We start from the raw sequence: 18603 nt of genomic DNA, 5'->3' as shown, positions 1-18603 counted from the left end.
ATTAGTATATTGTTGTCAACCAAAATTAAATGCCTTGATAGTATTCCCTGCCCATACTTTCTTTCCATTTAATGTTGCTTTTACACTTAAATCTGCTTAGGGAAACTTGGATAACAGGGCTGGAAATACGCAGTGTTTTCCTGTAAGTAATGCTGAAATAATCTAAATTGGCATAAAACAGTTTACACAGGAAACATTCAGCTACAAACAGAAAACCGTCACCAGACAGTCATTGTATATTAAGCCAGCAGGTTTTATTAAACATGCTATATATGGGTGATTACATGACACTTGTATATGAGGTTATATAATGAAGAGACCTGTAGGAAATTTTGGAGAATTACAGTAAATCTACTGATTTTGACTAGAACTTTAGATCATTTCTTACATCTGACATGTTTTACCTAGTGATTTCATGGAGACAAATATTCTGACCAATTTTTATTAAGATTGGACCAAAAAACGTGGCCTCTCGAGTGTAAACAAGCAGTTACTTTTTTTTGACCTAGTGACCTAGTTTTTTACCCCACATGACCCAGATTTAAACTTGTCCAAAACTTCATGAAAACAAACATTCTGACAAAGTTTCGGGAAGATTGGAGCAAAAAGGTGGTCTCTAGAGTGTAATACAAACTTTTCCTTTGATTTGACCTAGTGACCTAGTTTTTAACCACACATGACCCAGATTTGAAATCATCCAAGACTTCATGATAACAAATATTCTGATTAAGTTTTATGAAGATAGAATAAAAAAAAGTGCCTCCAGGGTGTAAACAAGCTTATTCTTTTATTTGACCTGGAGAGCTAGTTTTTGACCCCACATGACCCAGATAAAAATTCTTTTCATATTTCATGCAGACAAACATTCTGACCAAGTTTCAGGCACGTCAAATGAATAATAGTGTTAACAAGCTTTTCCTCTGATTTGACCGGGTGACCTAGTTTATGACCCCATATGACCCAGTTTTAAACTTGGCCTAGAAATCATCAAGATAAACATTCTGACCAAGTTTCATGAAGATAGGATCATAAATGTGCCCTCAAGAATGTTTACAAAGCTTTTCCTTTGATTTGACTGGGTGACCTAGTTTTTGAACCAATATGACCCAGTTTTGAAACTGGCCTAGAAATCATCAAGATAAACATTCTGACCAAGTTTCATGAAGATAGGGTCATAAATGTGACCTCTAGGTTGTTAACAAGCTTTTCCTTTGATTTGACCTGATGACCTAGTTTTTGACCTGACATAAGCCAGTTTCAATCCAGGCCTAGTGATCATCAAGATAATCATTCTGTGCAAATTTGTATCAAATCAAAGCATAAATGAAACCTCTATATGGCTGAAAGGGCCAAAGGGCAGAAACTCTAGAACTCATGATGGAATCTAGCCGGTTTTCGAAAGGAAGTGAAATTTTATTGTGAAACAAAAAACAATTGTTGGGGGAAGGGGGAAGGAGGGTGTGTGACCTGGTGAGGGTACAAAACTTCACATGTTGAAATAAACTAGAAATTGCTTTTGTAAAAAAGCACATGTCTCCCCCAATGCAAAGTCCTATAGGCAAGAAGTCAATAGGAGTCAGGAGCGAAAGTCAAAGAGACACTGATGGTTGGCTGCAATAGGGATCATCTACTTGGCATGTCCAGTCATCCCGCTAAATTTCAACACTATTGGCCTAGTGGTTCTCAAGTCACTGTTCAGGCTCCTGTGACCTTGACCTTTGATCAAGTGACCTCAAAATAAATAGGGGTCATCTACTCTGCATGTCCAATCATCCTATTAAGTTTCAACATTCTAGGTCAAGTGGTTCTCAAGTTATTCTCGAGAAATGATTTTACATGACCAGGTCCCTGTGACCTTGACCTTTAATAGACTGACCCCAAAATCAATAGGGATCATCTACTCTGCATGTTAATCATCCTATGAAGTTTCAACATTCTGGGTCAAGTGGTTCTCAAGTTATTGATCGGAAATTGTTTTCCATGTTCAGGCTCCTGTGACCTTGACCTTTAACAGAGTGACCCCAAAATCAATAGGGGTCATCTAATCTTCATGACCAATCATCCTATGAAGTTTCAACATTCTGGATCAAGAGGTTCTGAAGTTATTGATTGGAAATGGTTATCAATGTTCAAGCCCCTGTGACCTTGACCTTTAACGGAGTGACCCCAAAAACAATAGGGGTCATTTATTCTGCATGAACAATCATCCTATGAAGTTTCAACATTCTGGGTCGAGTGGTTCTCAAGTTACTGACCGGAAATGGTTTTCAATGTTCAGGCCCCTGTGACCTTGACCTTTAACGGAGTGACTCCAAAATCAATAGGGATCATCTACTCTTCATGATCAATCATCCTATTAAGTTTCAACGTTCTGGGTCAAGTGGTTCTCCAGTTACTGATCGGAAATGGTTTTCAGTGTTCAGCCCCCTGTGACCTTGACCTTTGACGGAGTGACCCCAAAAACAATAGGGGTCGTCTACTCCAGCAGCCCTACAACCCTATGAAGTTTAAAGGTTCTAGGTCAAATGGTTCTCCAGTTATTGCTCGGAAATGAAGTGTGATGTACGGACGGACGGATGGACAGGGCAAAAACAATATGTCTCCCCCAGAGGGGGGGAGACATAATTATTAAATATTGATGACAAATAAAAAAATGTTCAGGCCCCTGTGACCTTGACCTTTGACAGAGTGACCTCAAAAACAATAGGGGTCATCTACTCTTCATGACCAATCATCCTATGAAGTTTCAACATTCTGGGTCGAGTGGTTCTCAAGTTATTGATCGGAAATGGTTTTCAATGTTCAGGCCCCTGTGACCTTGACCTTTAACAGAGTGACTCCAAAATCAATAGGGGTCATCTACTTTGCATGTACAATCATCCTATGAAGTTTCAAAATTCTGGGTCAAGTGGTTCTCTAGTTATTGATCGGAAATGGTTTTCAATGTTCAGGCCCCTGTGACCTTGACCTTTGACAGAGTGACCCCAAAAACAATAGGGGTCATCTACTATTCATGACCAATCATCCTATGAAGTTTCAACATTGTGGGTCAAGTGGTACTAAAGTTATTGACCGGTAATGGTTTTCAATATTCAGGCCCCTGTGACCTTGACCTTTGATGGAGTGACCCCAAAATCAATAGGGGTCATCTACTCTTCATGACCAATCATCCTATGAAGTTTCAACATTCTGGGTCAAGTGGTTCTCTAGTTATTGCTCGGAAATGAAGTGTGACGTACGGACGGACGGAAGGACGGACGGACAGGGCAAAAACAATATGTCTCCCCCAGAGGGGGGGAGACATAATTATTAAATATTGATGACAAATAAAAAAATGAACCCTATATAGTTAACACTAGAAACTACTAAGGGCCATAACTCTGGTGTTACTTTGGTTATATGACTGAAACTTGACATGCCGCATTTCCCTATAGTGGTGAACATGTAGATGAAGTTTTATTACCTGGGTGGGTGAGTGGGTGGGGTGGGGTAGGGTAGGTAGGTAGGTAGATTCGTGTAAATATATACATCACATTGACACAATTATCACATACATTGAATTTATACAGCACATAATATATTAACACAGCTTGGATATCACAGAGATTATTGGTGACTAGTGCACAATTATGACATATATAAAAACACAGGATAACCTGTAAAAGCCTTGCGGCTTATTTCCAACAGGGTTCTTGAAAATATTGTCATAATGGACAAGAGTATTTGAATAATTTAAATAATAGTAATAGATACAGTTTATGAAGAATAAGTGCACAATTATGTTGTCAGTACATAGACATACATATATTACACGAACAATATTATCACAATAAAAATCATATCACATAAAATCCACATTTGACTATACTTACAATTAAAAATAGATATAACTGGAATCTTCAGCCAACTTCATATCTAAAATCAAGTGCTTTTTAACTTCCTTTTTAAAAGCATATTTACTCTTAGTATTATGTATAAATTGAGGTAATTGGTTCCAGTCTAAAATACTATTATAATAAAAAGTTGAAGTTGTAAAACCATTTACAACTGGCACATAAAAATGGCTACTATTACCTCTACTATTATACTGGTGTTGTTCATTACACCTTTTAAAATTTTCTTTACAATATGCCGGACATTTATCATTAAATATTTTATAAACATGATTAAGTCTAAGTTTTTTGCACCTGTTTTCAATATTTAAAAAAAAAACCTAGATAACTAAAATCTGAAACAGGCTGAGAAGTTCTACAATCATAATTCAATATATATCTCACAATCTTATTTTGAGCAATTTGTAGTTTACACTTCAATTGTTTTGTGAGTCCACAATACCATTACGAACTAGCATAATCAAAATGGCACTGTAAGAGTGCATTACATAGAGCTTTTCTTAATGATTCATTTAAATAACTCTTTTGCCTATATAAAAACTTTAATCTTGAATTGACTTTATTAACAATATTATTAACAATAGAAGTGGCAGATAGGTCTTTATCCAACATAGCTCCCAAGTATTTAACAGAGTCCTGTGCCTTAATTGTATGTCCATTACAATGAACTGAAAAATCTTGAATTTTATTGAGCTTATGTCTAGAGCCGAATAGAATACACTCTTTTTTTCCTAAATGTAATGATAGTTTGTTATCTATCAGCCATTTACTACAACTAGCAAGTTCATTACCTAAAACAGAACTGATCACATCTGGGTTCTTATGAGAGAATAGAATAGCGCTATCATCAGCATATAAAATTAACTTGCAATTTTTACTAATGCTAATACCCATATCATTCACATAGCACAAAAATAACAAAAGACCCAGTATACTACCCTGAGGCACACCACAAACTATATTATCAAAATCTGACATAGTATTTGTTCTGGGACTTGGATCAACTCAGTGACTAAACGAGAGCTGCGCCTTTACTTTTTTATTTCTCTAGTTATAGCGATTCTCTGCAAATACAAACATGCAAACAACATTCGTACAATGCTCACCAATTATACATATACTCATATAAACAACAGATGTACTTTTAAACATACTTCACATCAACAAAGCTTGCACTATCCAATCATGCAGAAAATTAAACTTAGTCTATATATTCATTTTATGTTATTTAACAAATTCAATATCATAACTTCGAGTTCAATAATTACACTTAAATAAATTAACAGTATTTAGTTACCGAATTTGGTCTCTTACTCATCAAGTCTCATCAGAATAATTTATGTCCACAGTTAACGTTCAGTTCAGTTAACGTTTCAAAGTCTGGGCGAAAGTATAAACAACTATGACGTTGATGCCAATGAACGTCGCAAATTATCACGTGGCTGAAGACGCCAAACAGACGTCAAATAAATAGCGTCAGATACAACAAATATTAGAAACTACATTTATGAGCCCGCCCGCTTAGCTCAATAGGTAAGAGCGTTGGTCTACGGATCTCGGGGTTCGCGAGTTCGATCCTCGGGCGGGGCGTATGTTCTCCGTGACCATTTGATGAACGACATTGTGTCTGATATCATTAGTCCTCCACCTCTGATTCATGTGGGGAAGTTGGCAGTTACCTGCGGAGAACAGGTTTGTACTGGTACAGAATCCAGGAACACTGGTTAGGTTAACTGCCCGCCGTTACATGACTGAAATACTGTTGAAAAGCGGCGTTAAACCCAAAACAAACCAAACATTTATGTTTCTAACAGTATTATTCACATGACTAGCTTGGGTCCTTCCGGTTAAATACGAGCGAAACCACTCCACCAACTCGATACCCATCGCCTTCAATTTAAGACATTATATCTGGTGGTCGACCGTATCAAAAGCCTTTTGAAGATCTAACATAAACATCCCTGTATATAGTCCTTTTGATGTTTGATTTCTTATGTGATCAGTCAAATGTATCAGGCATGAGTCAGTAGAGTAGTTTCCTCTAAAACCGCTTTGTAATTCATGTAATAAACCATTTTTGACTAGAAAAGATTCTAACTGGTTATAAACCGCTCTTTCAAGAATTTTAGATACAATTGACAAAATGATTACAGGTCTATAGTTGGACACATCAGACCTATCATTTTTCTTAAATAAAGTTTTAACCTTAGCACTTTTCAAATCTTCGGGAACAGTACTGCTAACGATTGAACTATTCACTAAAAAAGCAACATGAATTTTTAAGTAAGAAGCTGCATCTTTCAAAAATCTAGCAGGAATATTATCTAACCCTGTGCTTTTAGAGCAGTTTAACTTACATAATTCCCTATACACAAACTCTTCATTTACTGTATGAAGTTTAAATCTAAAACCCTTAGGATTTCTCTGTTCATAAAATTATTTTAACAGTTCTGAATCAACAGTGAATAAATTTAAAGGGTTGGGCAATTTTTGCACCAAAACAAAAGCTACAGTTGTAAAAAAGTTATTAAAATGATCTGCGATTTTCTTTGGCTCAAAGCAGTTATCACTATTTATTTTCAAAACCACATTTGTGTTAGATTTACTCTTATTATTGCACCCTAAACTTCTGATCTGCGACCAAAGCTCCTTAGGATTATTTTTGTTCTCTTCCAATTTGTTTTTTTTAAATATTCTGCTTTTGCCCTTTTTATACCTCTCTGGACATTGTTTCTATGTTGACTATATAACTTGTAAAATTCTGATTTATTATGTTTTCTAAACAAGTAAAAATAATAATCTCTAAGTTTTATAAGTTCTAAGATGTCAGAATCCATCCAAGGTTCACTTCTTTGCTTTAAACGTACCTCCTTAACTGGTGCAACAGTATTTAATACTGATAAAAAATATCCTTAAAATTCAACCAACATTCTTGAACTGTGTCTGCTGTAAACATACTAGACCAATCACAAACCTTTAATTTTGCTATAAAATCTTCAACATTATAGTTACGTAATGATCTAATAGTAACATTATATTTATGGAATTTACCCCTAATAGTCTTTCTGGTACAAAACACAGGCAGGTGGTCACTGAAAGAGATTGGTAAAGTACCACTTTGTAAAAAATTTTCTTCATTGCTACAGAAAATATGGTCAATCAAAGTTGCTGATTCTTTAGCAATTCTAGTTGGACTATTTACCAGTTGTTTCAGGTTGAAAATATTTAAAACCTGTTGGTTACATTTAAAAAGAGTAGACTTTGTATCTTTAAAACAAATATTAAAGTCTCCTAAAATATACCATTCATTGTCAAATTTTATAGAAGATAAAACACTTTCAAAATGTTCTAAAAAGTCATTCTGATTTGGCAGTCTATAGCAAGAACCTACAATTATAGGTTTTGTTAGCCCACCATCTATTCAAATCACTCTGCGTCCGTGGTCCGTCGTCCGTCCGTCCTTCCGTTAACAATTTCTCGTTATCGCATCTCCTCAGAAACTACAAGGTGGATTTTGACCAAACTTTGTCAGAATGATGTATTGGTACCCTAGTTGTGTCCCTCTGAAAATCAGACTGGTTCAACAATTTTTGAATGAGTTATGGCCCTTTGTTTATTTCTATAATTTACATAGATTTATATAAGGAAAAACTTTGAAAATCTTCTTGTCCAAAACCACAGAGCCTAGGGCTTTGATATTTCGTATGAAGCATCATCTAGTGGTCCTCTACCAAGATGATTCAAATTATTTCCCTGGGGTCTAATATGGCCCCGCCCCTGGGGGTCACATGGTTTATATAGACTTATATAGGGAAAAACTTTGAAAAACCTCTTGTTCAAAACCACAGGGCCTAGGGCTTTGATATTTTGTATGTGACATCATCTAGTGGTCTTCTACTAAGATTGTTCAAATTATCCCTCTAGGGTAAAATATGGCCCCGCCCTGGGGGTCATATGGTTTACATAGACTTATATAGGGGAAAACTTTGAAAATCTTCTGGTCCAAACCACAAAGCCTAGGGCTTTGGCATTTGTAATGTAGCATCATCTAGTGGTTCTCTACAAAGCTTGTTCAAATTATCCCCCAAAGGTCAGATATGGCCCCGCCCTGGGGGTCACATGGTTCATATAGACTTGTATATGAAAAGCTTTTAAAATCTTCTTGTCAATAACTTACAACATTCAGATTTGGACAACATGTATGGTTTTGAGTGGCAAGATGAACCTTGACACAAGTTGACCTTGATTTTGACCTAGTGACCTACTTTCACAATTCTGTAGCTACAGCCTTCAAATTTGGAGCACATGCATAGTTTTGTGCACTGAAAAAAACTTTGACCTTGACATTTACCTAGTGACCTACTTTCACATTTTTGAAGGTACAGGCTTCAAATTTGGACCACATGCATAGTTTCGTGTTCTGAAATGAAATTTGACCTTGACTTTGACCTAGTGACCTACTTTCACATTTCTCAAGCTACAGCCTTCAAATTTGGACCACATGCGTAGTTTTGTGTACCAAAACAAACCTTGACCTTAACATTGACCTAGTGACCTACTTTCACATTTTTGAAGGTACAGGCTTCAAATTTGGACCACATGCATAGTTTCGTGTTCTGAAATGAAATTTGACCTTGATTTTGACCTAGTGACCTACTTTCACATTTCTCAAGCTACAGCCTTCAAATTTGGACCACATGCATAGTTTTGTGTACCGAAACAAACCTTGACCTTTACATTGACCTAGTGACCTACTTTCACATTTTTGAAGGTACAGGCTTCAAATTTGGATCACATGCATAGTTCTGTGTTCCGAAATAAAATTTGACCTTGATTTTGACCTAGTGACCTACTTTCACATTTCTCGAGCTACAGCCTTCAAATTTGGACAACTTGCATAGTTTTGTGTACCGAAATGAACTTTGACCTTAAGATTGACCTAGTGACCTACTTTGACATTTCTGTAGCTACAGGCTTCAAATTTAGACCACAAGCATAGGATCGTGTACCGAAACAAACCTTGACCTTGACATTGACCTAGTGACCTACTTTCACATTTTTGAAGGTACAGGCTTTGAATTTGGACCACATGCATAGATTTGTGTTCTGAAGTGTAATTTGACCTTGATTTTGGCCAAGTGACCTACTTTCACATTTCTCAAGCTACAGCCTTCAAATTTAGACCACTTGCATAGTTTTGTGTACCAAAATAAACGTTGCCCTTAAGATTGACCTAGTGACCTACTTTCAAATTTCTCAAACTACAGCCTTCAAACTTGATGCACACGCATAGTTTTGTGTACAAAGAACTTTGTCCTTGAAATTAATCTAGAGACCTACTTTCACATTTCTCAAGCTACAGCTTTGCGAATTTGGACCACATGCACAGTGTTGTGTATGGAAATGAAATTTGACCTTGAGCTAGTCATTGAGTCTTGAAAATTGGAACACTCAAAAATGGCACATTGGTGGGTGCCATGATCACTCTGTGATCTCTTGTTTTAGGTAATAGAATTTCTACCCAAATGCACTCTAATTATCTAGTTATTGTTCAAATCTGGACGTTCTGTATAAGCAATGTCTTCTCTAACGTAAATTTCCCACCCGCAAAATCAGTACATTTGATGTATATAAGAAGTATAAATAAAGCTCCCCTCTGGAGTACAAAGTTAGCGTCATTGAAGTTGGCGCTTTAAATGTACTTCAGCTTGACGGCAATAACTATGTATTAGCGATCAATAGGAAGAAGTACACTTGAAGGCCCGTCTAAAATATGCTAATTATGCATCAAATGTGCTTCGTCAGGGAAGTATCTTTGAAGCTTCTAATGAAGCACAACTGAAGTCCCAGCTGTAAAAAATATGGAAATATATGCCTCAAATACGCTTCGTTCAGGGAAGCACAACTGAAGTCTCACCCACTAAAGTAAATTTAAAGTTCCATCTTAAATAAGTAGCATTATGTGCCTCAAATGTGCTTCATGTAAAGAAGTATCTTCTAAGTATATCAAGAAGCGTGGATAAAGTCCCTTCTGAAGTACCTTTAAAGCACTATCAAAGTAATTTTAAGCCCCTTGAAGCTGTTACCAGACAAACCTGACTAACAAGCTAAATGTTGACAGACAACAGACAGACAGACATCGAGCGATCACAATAACTCACCTGAGCAATTCAGGTGAGCTAAAAGCAGGCTAGGTAAAGCACAAAAGTCAGTCTAGGGTATTTAACAAGCACAAAATTGCATATTTATTAAGCTCTATGTATGTAGGAAAGTAACAAACAGTACTATTTATTTGGGTTTTACGGCACACTACGTACCAACACAGTATAGGTTATATGGCGCCTAACAGGACTACAAAGTATATGTCATTGAAACTGTCTTGCGACATTAGAACGCTAAAATGTGAGGCAAATGAGTGCAGTACATACAGATGTACATGGTTACTTATCCTTGAAAATTTCATTCGTTTTCAGCGTAGTTTAAAAATTACAGCGAAAATAAAAGTGCACAATTTCTTTTTTCTGAAAAAATTCCCTTCATTTCTCAGCGCAGCCTTAAGAAGCACGGTTTCTTGACCTAACATTTTTTTATTTCCCTTTAGTTGTTTTTTTAAGATTAAAACCTTCAATTTAATAGTATATGCAGAGTACAGAAATGTGTCATGAAGTAAAACTGTTAAAAAATATTAATATCTATGTCATGCAAACTTTTTAAGATTTATTCGTAAGCTTAGAAAATTAGGTAAATTGTGTACTTTGGTTTTTAGCTAGACTTTCCGAAGAAAAATCAAGCTAATGAACTTGTCACTCATTGTCTGCTTTAACGCGTGTTAGTTAAGTTTTTCGGTTAAGTTTTTTAAAATCAACATATCTCCAGATTAAGTTTTTCAAACAGACCTTGGTCAAAGTGTGAAGTGGTTTGGCGCTTGACTGTCAATCAAGAGGTCGTGCCAACCTCTGCGGCGATTACTTCTCCTTGCGATACAGTAACTAATGAACGCCAGGGAAGGTAACTGCTGCAAATAGCTTGGAGGTCGTGAGGTTGTATCACGCCTTTGGCGCTTGAAATTTGAAATTAATAGAACATGCTTAAAGACTTGTGTAAATAAAAGATCAGAGCAGAAAATAAAATATGAAAACCGTGACTGACTTGACAGTTATTGTAGTTTGGACTCCATGAACTAGACGCACCAAGAGTCAAACCTTAAGGTCTGTGTCCACCTTTGCTCTGGTCCTTACAGAAATTTTTTTGATCTATTTTATGTATGCTTTCCGTTGCCAGTGCCTGGTACCTCCTATAAACGGTTATGTACAGTCCTTGCCAGTAGACTTGTCCCCCATGGTACCTATGTACTTAACTAACTCATTTCCAGTTTAAATATTCTTATACTAATCTGCAGAAAATACATGGTCAACTTCTTCTATGGCATCTAGTCTCTAACTGACTCACAAAAATATCATTATAAATTTTGAACAACTCTTGAAAGAAACGGACAAGTTCACCCCTAGATGAAAACCGCTTCAGTAGGCCAACTCCATGCTACCGGTGCAAGGGTTAAAATGGTACAAGTATGGTAAGCTGTACCCTGCCACTACTGATATCTTATGGATATGTGTGTGACATCAGAATTGTCAAACTTGGTATTGGAAATAAACAACTTGTTTTCTAGCAAAAACTGAGAAAGGGACTATTACACTTTACACAAAGTGCGGCTGAAATTGTCAGATGTCAACCCTAATGGACAAAGCTGACTTTCATTTACATGGAATTATTCTATTCTTGTGTAATTTACATAATGTGTTTTGAGTATTATGAAAATGGTATTTTTTTCAATGATATAACAAAAATTAAGGAGGGTATGGGATAGTGTCAAAAAGCATGAGCTAGAATATGCAGATACTATTTTTAGTGCGAAAAGAATCCAGTTGAAATCAACTGTAAAATTTACACAATGTGGCACTGGGGCTTTAAGATTAGCAAGACAAAATATCTGTACAACTTTAATTGTTTATAACAAATATACAAAGTTTAGCACTTTCATAGTATAAAAAACCACTGCACATAAAATGAAGGAGTCACTTTAAAAATAGAAAGTCACAGAAGTACATTTCAAGTTCCTTAGATGCAGGTATTTTTCAAAGTTAAGAAAGTATATTTGAAGTTCCACTTGAATCCTCAATTGTTTGTTAAAGATTCTAAAGTATCATTGAAGTCCCCTAGTACTTCCTTGAAGTCCCATGCACAAAAGTGGAGCACAATTAAGGCCCCAGAGACTTCAGGGGAAGTATGAGACAGAAGTACAATTGAAGTCTCCGGGACTGAATGCGAAGCAGGTCTATGTGATTGGAAGTACCTTTAAAGTACATCAGAAGTGTATTTGAAGCAGAGGGCTTATTTGAAGCTCCTACTATTTTTGTGGCTGGGAAAGGCACACTCCACCTCCATCTCAATCACGATCTTTCCTTATAATATTATAACCAGAAATGTAAACTTCTGCATTGGACACTGATTCATCAAGCCAGGTCTCTTATATATATATATTTTTTAAACTGCCATATCTTTTTCAATAGTTATCTGATTTTAAAGATTTTTTCAGCTAAGGCTAGGGTAGTTTTTTTTTTTCACAGGCACCCGACTTTGGCCTATGCACCTGCACCGCAGAGCGCGCGTGCCGGCATATATCGTACCATGTCATGCACTTTAATTCAACTTACCTTTTAATTAAAGGTGAAAAGTCAACAAATCTCCCGTTTGAAAAATGACAGATTTTCTCCTGTTACATAAAAAAACAGGAGAAATTATTATCTTGGGGTGTGTTTATTGTTTATAGAAATCTTAGCCTTACTCATTTGGCGTTATGGTATGGGGATGACTTACCTTCTTTATGATCTCCGACAGTGTTACTTCCCCTTATAGGGTAGAGTAGATTGTTTAAGGATAACATGGTGTAATAGGCCTCAATTTCACCAAAAGCGTATATAGGATCTACTAACTTGATAATGTAAGCAAAACGATAGAAATAAGGTGCATATTGACAAGTTATATACTGACAGAAGTTCTCAGAAATTTCCTTTGGATTACCTCCCCTGATAATTTTGGTTTTCATGAGTTATCTACCCTGAAAACTAGAAACAAGAGGGCCATGAAGGCCCTGTATCGCTCACCTGACCTATTGACCTAAAGATCTTCAAGATAGTTTCATTAAGATATGGTCATAAATGTGGCTTCTAAAGTGTTAACTAACTTTTCCTTTGATTTGACCTGGTGACCTAATTTTTGACCTCATATGACCCAGATTCGAACTTGACCTAAAGATCTTTAGGTCAAATTCGATTCTGGGTCATGTGGGGTCAAAAACTATGTCACAGGGTCAAATCAAAGGAATAGCTATTTAACACTTTAGAGGCCACATTTATGACCATATCTTAATGAAACTTGGTCAGAATGTTAATCTTCATGATCTTTAGGTCAAATAGGTCAGGTGAGCGATACAGGGCCTTCATGGCCCTCTTGTTGATATTTGTATCAGAATCATATAATGCAGCTTTCTACCGCAAAATTTTCTCGAAATTCAAGTTCAGATCTCATAATCAAAGAAATTATATAATTCCCTAACTTCATTAACGATTAGATCTATCTCTCCCCAGAAAATGACAAAATTTGAAAAATCTCTCGGTGAAAAGTTTTTAATTTTGAATGTCTTTCAAGTGACCAAATTTCATTTTAAGATTACCATCCAGTTACAAGATATGAAATATGGGTACTGGTCGGGGGCCACCAACCGGACACTTTTAGAGGTTTTTCGCCATTTTCTCTTTCATTTCCTTCATTACAACTGTGAAATTTCACATGAACATAGTTAGGTGCACCCTCAAGAAGCAGACTTAATTTGTTTACCCGTAACAAATGATTAATGCCCTTTCCAGGGCCGAATGTAGGGTCAACTAAACTACTTACTTTCACTGCTTGGCAGTACCATATATCTGGACAGTTTTTTTTACAACTTATGGGAACCTCTGTACTGATGACATTTTGCTATGTTATGTAAAAACGAGTCAAAGTATTCATTATTGGCCAGCAAGATATAAATTTTATTCAGATTTTTTTGTTTGGAAAACTGCTATATGACAGTAAGAAATGCAGTGCGGATTTCCAAATCCCCCATGATAGTTTCATGCTTCAGTATGAATGACCAAATCAAAAAATGAAATTTCCTCCTCAATAAGTTATTTTTGTCAGATATAATTCCACATCATTGTTAAAAAATCAAATTATATGTGTTTGACCTATAAAAGATTGCTAAAAATACAACAAACATTAGCAGCTACGAAACTGTCCGGTTTGGTGGTCGGCCGGATTTGGTGGTCCTCAACCAGTACATGTATTACACCATGTTATCCTTAACCATATTCCTGCGCGGAGGCTGATTTTCTAGTTGTCATCCCTCTAAACAGCGACAAGTTATCATGCTGTCCTGAAACGGCCTATTACTTCAACTACTGTATACATATCGATATACGTAGAAAGAACGAACAGAATTGTTTGTTTTTTTTCTATTAAGCCTTTAGTACTTATGACAATTGAATATAAAATAAGACCTGCAATATATTTGAAAAACGTTTCCATTCAATTTATCTTTATTGGGGTTTAGGTTGCCACTCGGCATTGTTTTTGTTTACAATGGTAACGACATATATGCTATAGTCTGTTTCATGCACACGCCGTAAATACACTGCATAGAATACAGTACGCGGGTTTGTAATTATAAACGCCATTCCCTAGTAGCATGTGGTAGCAATCCTAAGCGCCGCGTCGCTGCCTTTGTCTGTCAAGTCAAGTCAAGTCAATATTTATTTATTGTCGGTAGATAAAATAACATTATAAACATAAGCTATGTATAGCTTTTGACCGACATAATTATATGATTTGATAGTTTGTATATAGTTTGTATGACGTATATATAGACGTATATATATATTCACTATTAAAATGTTTAAGAAAATATTCAAACGAGACGTCCTCCTAAACCCCAACTAAGAGCTATAAAAAAAGTATTTTATACTTCTATGACCCCAATTAGTCAGTATGCAAACCAAAAAAAAAAAACAAACAAAATTGGTGTATTCATGATTTTGATATATCCGAAACATTGCGGAATGATACTTATTTCACTTGGGTAATGGTTACATTTTACTCGGACTTTATCGTAGACTCCCTGTGTAAAATCTCAAACTTTCAACTAAAATAAAGGTATTAAGTCAATATAATATTTCCATGAAACTTCAAAGTTTTATTGTTTGTAGCATCATCTGGGGCATGTGCAGTAAGAAATCTTATTTTGATTTCTAAAATAGTGTGATATTTATTTCTAAAGTCACTTAATTGTAAATATATTTCGTTATACCCAAGTGGAAACTGGCAGCAGCTCTCGGATTGGTCAATTAGAACCCTAAATGTACTGTGATGCCATGATAAAGTTATGAATGCACAAAATGTTTTTACATGAAACGGTTCTACAACATGTACCTTCATAGAAACTGGATGGTGCAACTTTGTCATCATTGAGCATTTTGAAATGTTCAAGATGGCCGCCAAGATGACCACCAAAAATGCAAAAACGTCATATATCCTAAATTGCAGGAGATTAGGACGGGATTGCAATGTATGTTTTATTTTTATTGCTAGAGGTAAAATGATAAACATCAAATATATAATTCAAAGAAGAAATTCATCTGAAAAATCCAAAATGGCGGTCAAAATGGCCACCAAAACGGAAAATTCCTATATATTGCATATTTTTCGACCGTATATGGTTACTTCTTTTAATCACAAATGTTTACAAAACTTTAAATGTTTTTTTCGGCAATTTTATGACAAAGGGGTGGATAAAACGGATTCAAAAGCATAACAAATTGAACATAAAATGTATATAAGAAGTAGGTATGATTTGCAAGCAATGATATATCAAGTGTCATTGCAATGTTACTGTATAAAATTTACTGATCCTTGTTCTATCTTCGTATCATGTATGTTAAAACGTACACTGTTAGCTATATAGTATATATTGTGTAAAACATTCCAAAGAGCTATTGAACCATTGGCATGTGTAAACACCTCGTATTCTACGTCAGAATAACTTAAGATTCACCATCTGCATCACTGAGTATTTCATCTACACCCTTCGCTAATCTTTTTTGACAGCTACAGTTTTAACAGCAGTTACATGATATTGTACGGGCGAGGTGAGCTGCAGTACGAAAAAGGGATGTTGCACATGGTTGTTGTGATCCAGAAAGGAAGAACTTTAGGACAATGATGGTGCCGGGGTGGGGGTTGACTTCAAAGATTGTCGGTGGTACAAGCCTCTTAAGAGTTGTATCCTTGCTCCATTTAAAACTGATAGCTTCAGAATTTAATGGGTGTCACGGTCCAAAACCACTCCATCATATGCATGTATCTATGTGTGCTCTGAACGATTCCAATACAAGTGGCAACTATTGTTGTTTTAGCAGTTTTGTTTCTCATTTTACTTGTCCAAATATCATTCAAGATATCGGACAACTTTTCATTTCCAATAATTTCGTAACAGGCGGCAAAAACTGATACTTTCTCAAAAGACCATGTTCATATTCCATCTACAGCTCCAAGTTTGTCTAGAATGCACTCTTGTTTCGCCGTTTTAACAACGGTTGCATTTCAAGTGCAACATAGAGCATCTAACTGACAAGGTATCGTATGTTAAGAGCTGGAATGTAATAACTTGAAACGTTTCTTGCCACCACGCGGGGAAAGACAGGCTGGACAACGAGTGCGCATACTGACGTCATAATTTGACGTTGTATTATGTTGACCTTGTGTCTGAGCAATTTTTAATGTATAAAACCTTTGAAAAGGCTTCCGTAATATCAACAGTAGGCAAGAAAAATAATCTCACATGACTGCCTGAGTAAAGCAGGTGATTCCAAACAGCGTGGTTAAAAACCCACTCTGGTGCTCGGTTTTCCATACCACGCTGCTCCTCAGTTTTCGGAGAACCCTGTCTTACACAGGCAGTCATATAACATCCTTATAGCCTTACATGTTGCTATAATATTTTCTTCTGAGCACAGTTCCCTACATCAGCAGAGAGCATGACAAATCCTTCAGTGCATAAACGTGCATCCACAAAATATGAAAGTGCATCGTCAAAACAAATTTGATTGTTCATCATATGTCACTGTCACAAATTCTGCTCACACACCAACTGTTGTGGAATTATGACATCAGCTTCCTCCTTGCTAGTCCTTAAATCTACTCTATCAATGAAAACTCCTATTTGTATCTTTAAGAAGCCTGTGTTTGTCAGCTAGTGACTTAAGCTTGCAGGTAACCCCATGGGCTTGTCTTTGTGGTGCTCTTTCAGTTGAACCTTATTAACCATAAACAGAATACCATGACATAATTACAGGCATAACATACGGTCCTGACAAACACAGGATTCAGGGAGCAGAATATTAATACCGATGGAAGGAACCGGTGCTTAGTGGATGATAGAGGAATCTGCCGCAACATGTAAGGTACATAGAAATTTCAGCTTTTATGCCCTAGTTATTTGCTGCTCATGCCCTGTCTGTTTGGATGGATGCGATAATGTATCCAAGCTAAGTGGCATTGGAAAGACAGCCATTACCAAACAGCTGACAACAGAGTTCAGTCTGAACAAAAGTGGACATGTCGATGCAGATTGAACAAAGTTTTTGAAGAAGCTGTTTAAATGTAGCCTGTTAGGGTAAGACAGGAGCTGACAGATATGACTTTTGGGTAATTACTATATGATGCTCAAACTACAATAATTCTCACCCACACCGGTCTCTGTGTATGAGACGGTCAAATGAAACACATACAGACGCGCATATGGAGGAATGCTTTGGACCCAGGCCCTTCAACTTTTGATGCCATCCCTTTTTGATAGAGCAATGGTCCAAATTCTTAGAGGCTTGTACTGACGACAATTCCGGAAGGCAAAATTCCTCCCCCAAATCTGTTGTAATTTTGCATCAGAATAACCATTTGCAATATCCCGGAGCTCACCTTGCTACACAATATTCTGGAACTGTCATAAAACCTGAATCTTTCAATATAAATGCAGGGATACTATTATAGACTAGCTTTTATGACTGAATTTAGTGAACTGAGCCAGTCTATATCCTGTATCCAATATCGTTTCTCCGTGAAAATCTCTTTAATAGACTGGCTTTTATCTCTATGGAATTGAATTCGAGAAAAAAGAGGGAAAATGTAAAAATATCTTTATTATCCGTCTAATGGCTAGTCTAATGCTAATAGTCAAACATTCAGTGATGCAGATGTTGATTCTAGTGATTTTAGCAGAGACATCGAAAGCTGAAGTTCTTTACATGTCAATTGTCCGTCCAATAGCTTTTTGGAATGTCAAACTGGATATAACGTATTTGAATAATAGTGTTCTAAGATTAAGACAGAACAGTGATAAATACAGTAGCATAATGATTACACTTGACAAACCCTCAAGGACTTTATAAACTCTCATCCATATATGGCAATTTTTTCATTCTTTCCACCATTGTAATTATGCATTACGAAAATCATCTTGAATGCATAGATTGGGCGTTTTAAAGTCCTTGGGTGTATCCTTACTGTTGTTTGTAGCAACCTGATCACAAATCATACCACATTCGTATTTATGTTTTGT

At 36.3% G+C, this 18603-nt stretch overlaps 1 protein-coding gene across 1 annotated transcript in view; it reads left to right on the top strand.

The window, feature by feature from the left end:
• LOC123549116 (kinesin-like protein KIF28) overlaps positions 1-18603 on the top strand; it is a 463589-nt gene that overhangs the window by 773 nt on the left and 444213 nt on the right. The window lies entirely within an intron of this gene.

The sequence above is a fragment of the Mercenaria mercenaria genome, chromosome 6 (genome assembly GCF_021730395.1).
Source record: "Mercenaria mercenaria strain notata chromosome 6, MADL_Memer_1, whole genome shotgun sequence".
Classification (NCBI taxonomy): domain Eukaryota; kingdom Metazoa; phylum Mollusca; class Bivalvia; order Venerida; family Veneridae; genus Mercenaria; species Mercenaria mercenaria.
This window is presented reverse-complemented; position numbering and strand designations above follow the sequence as displayed.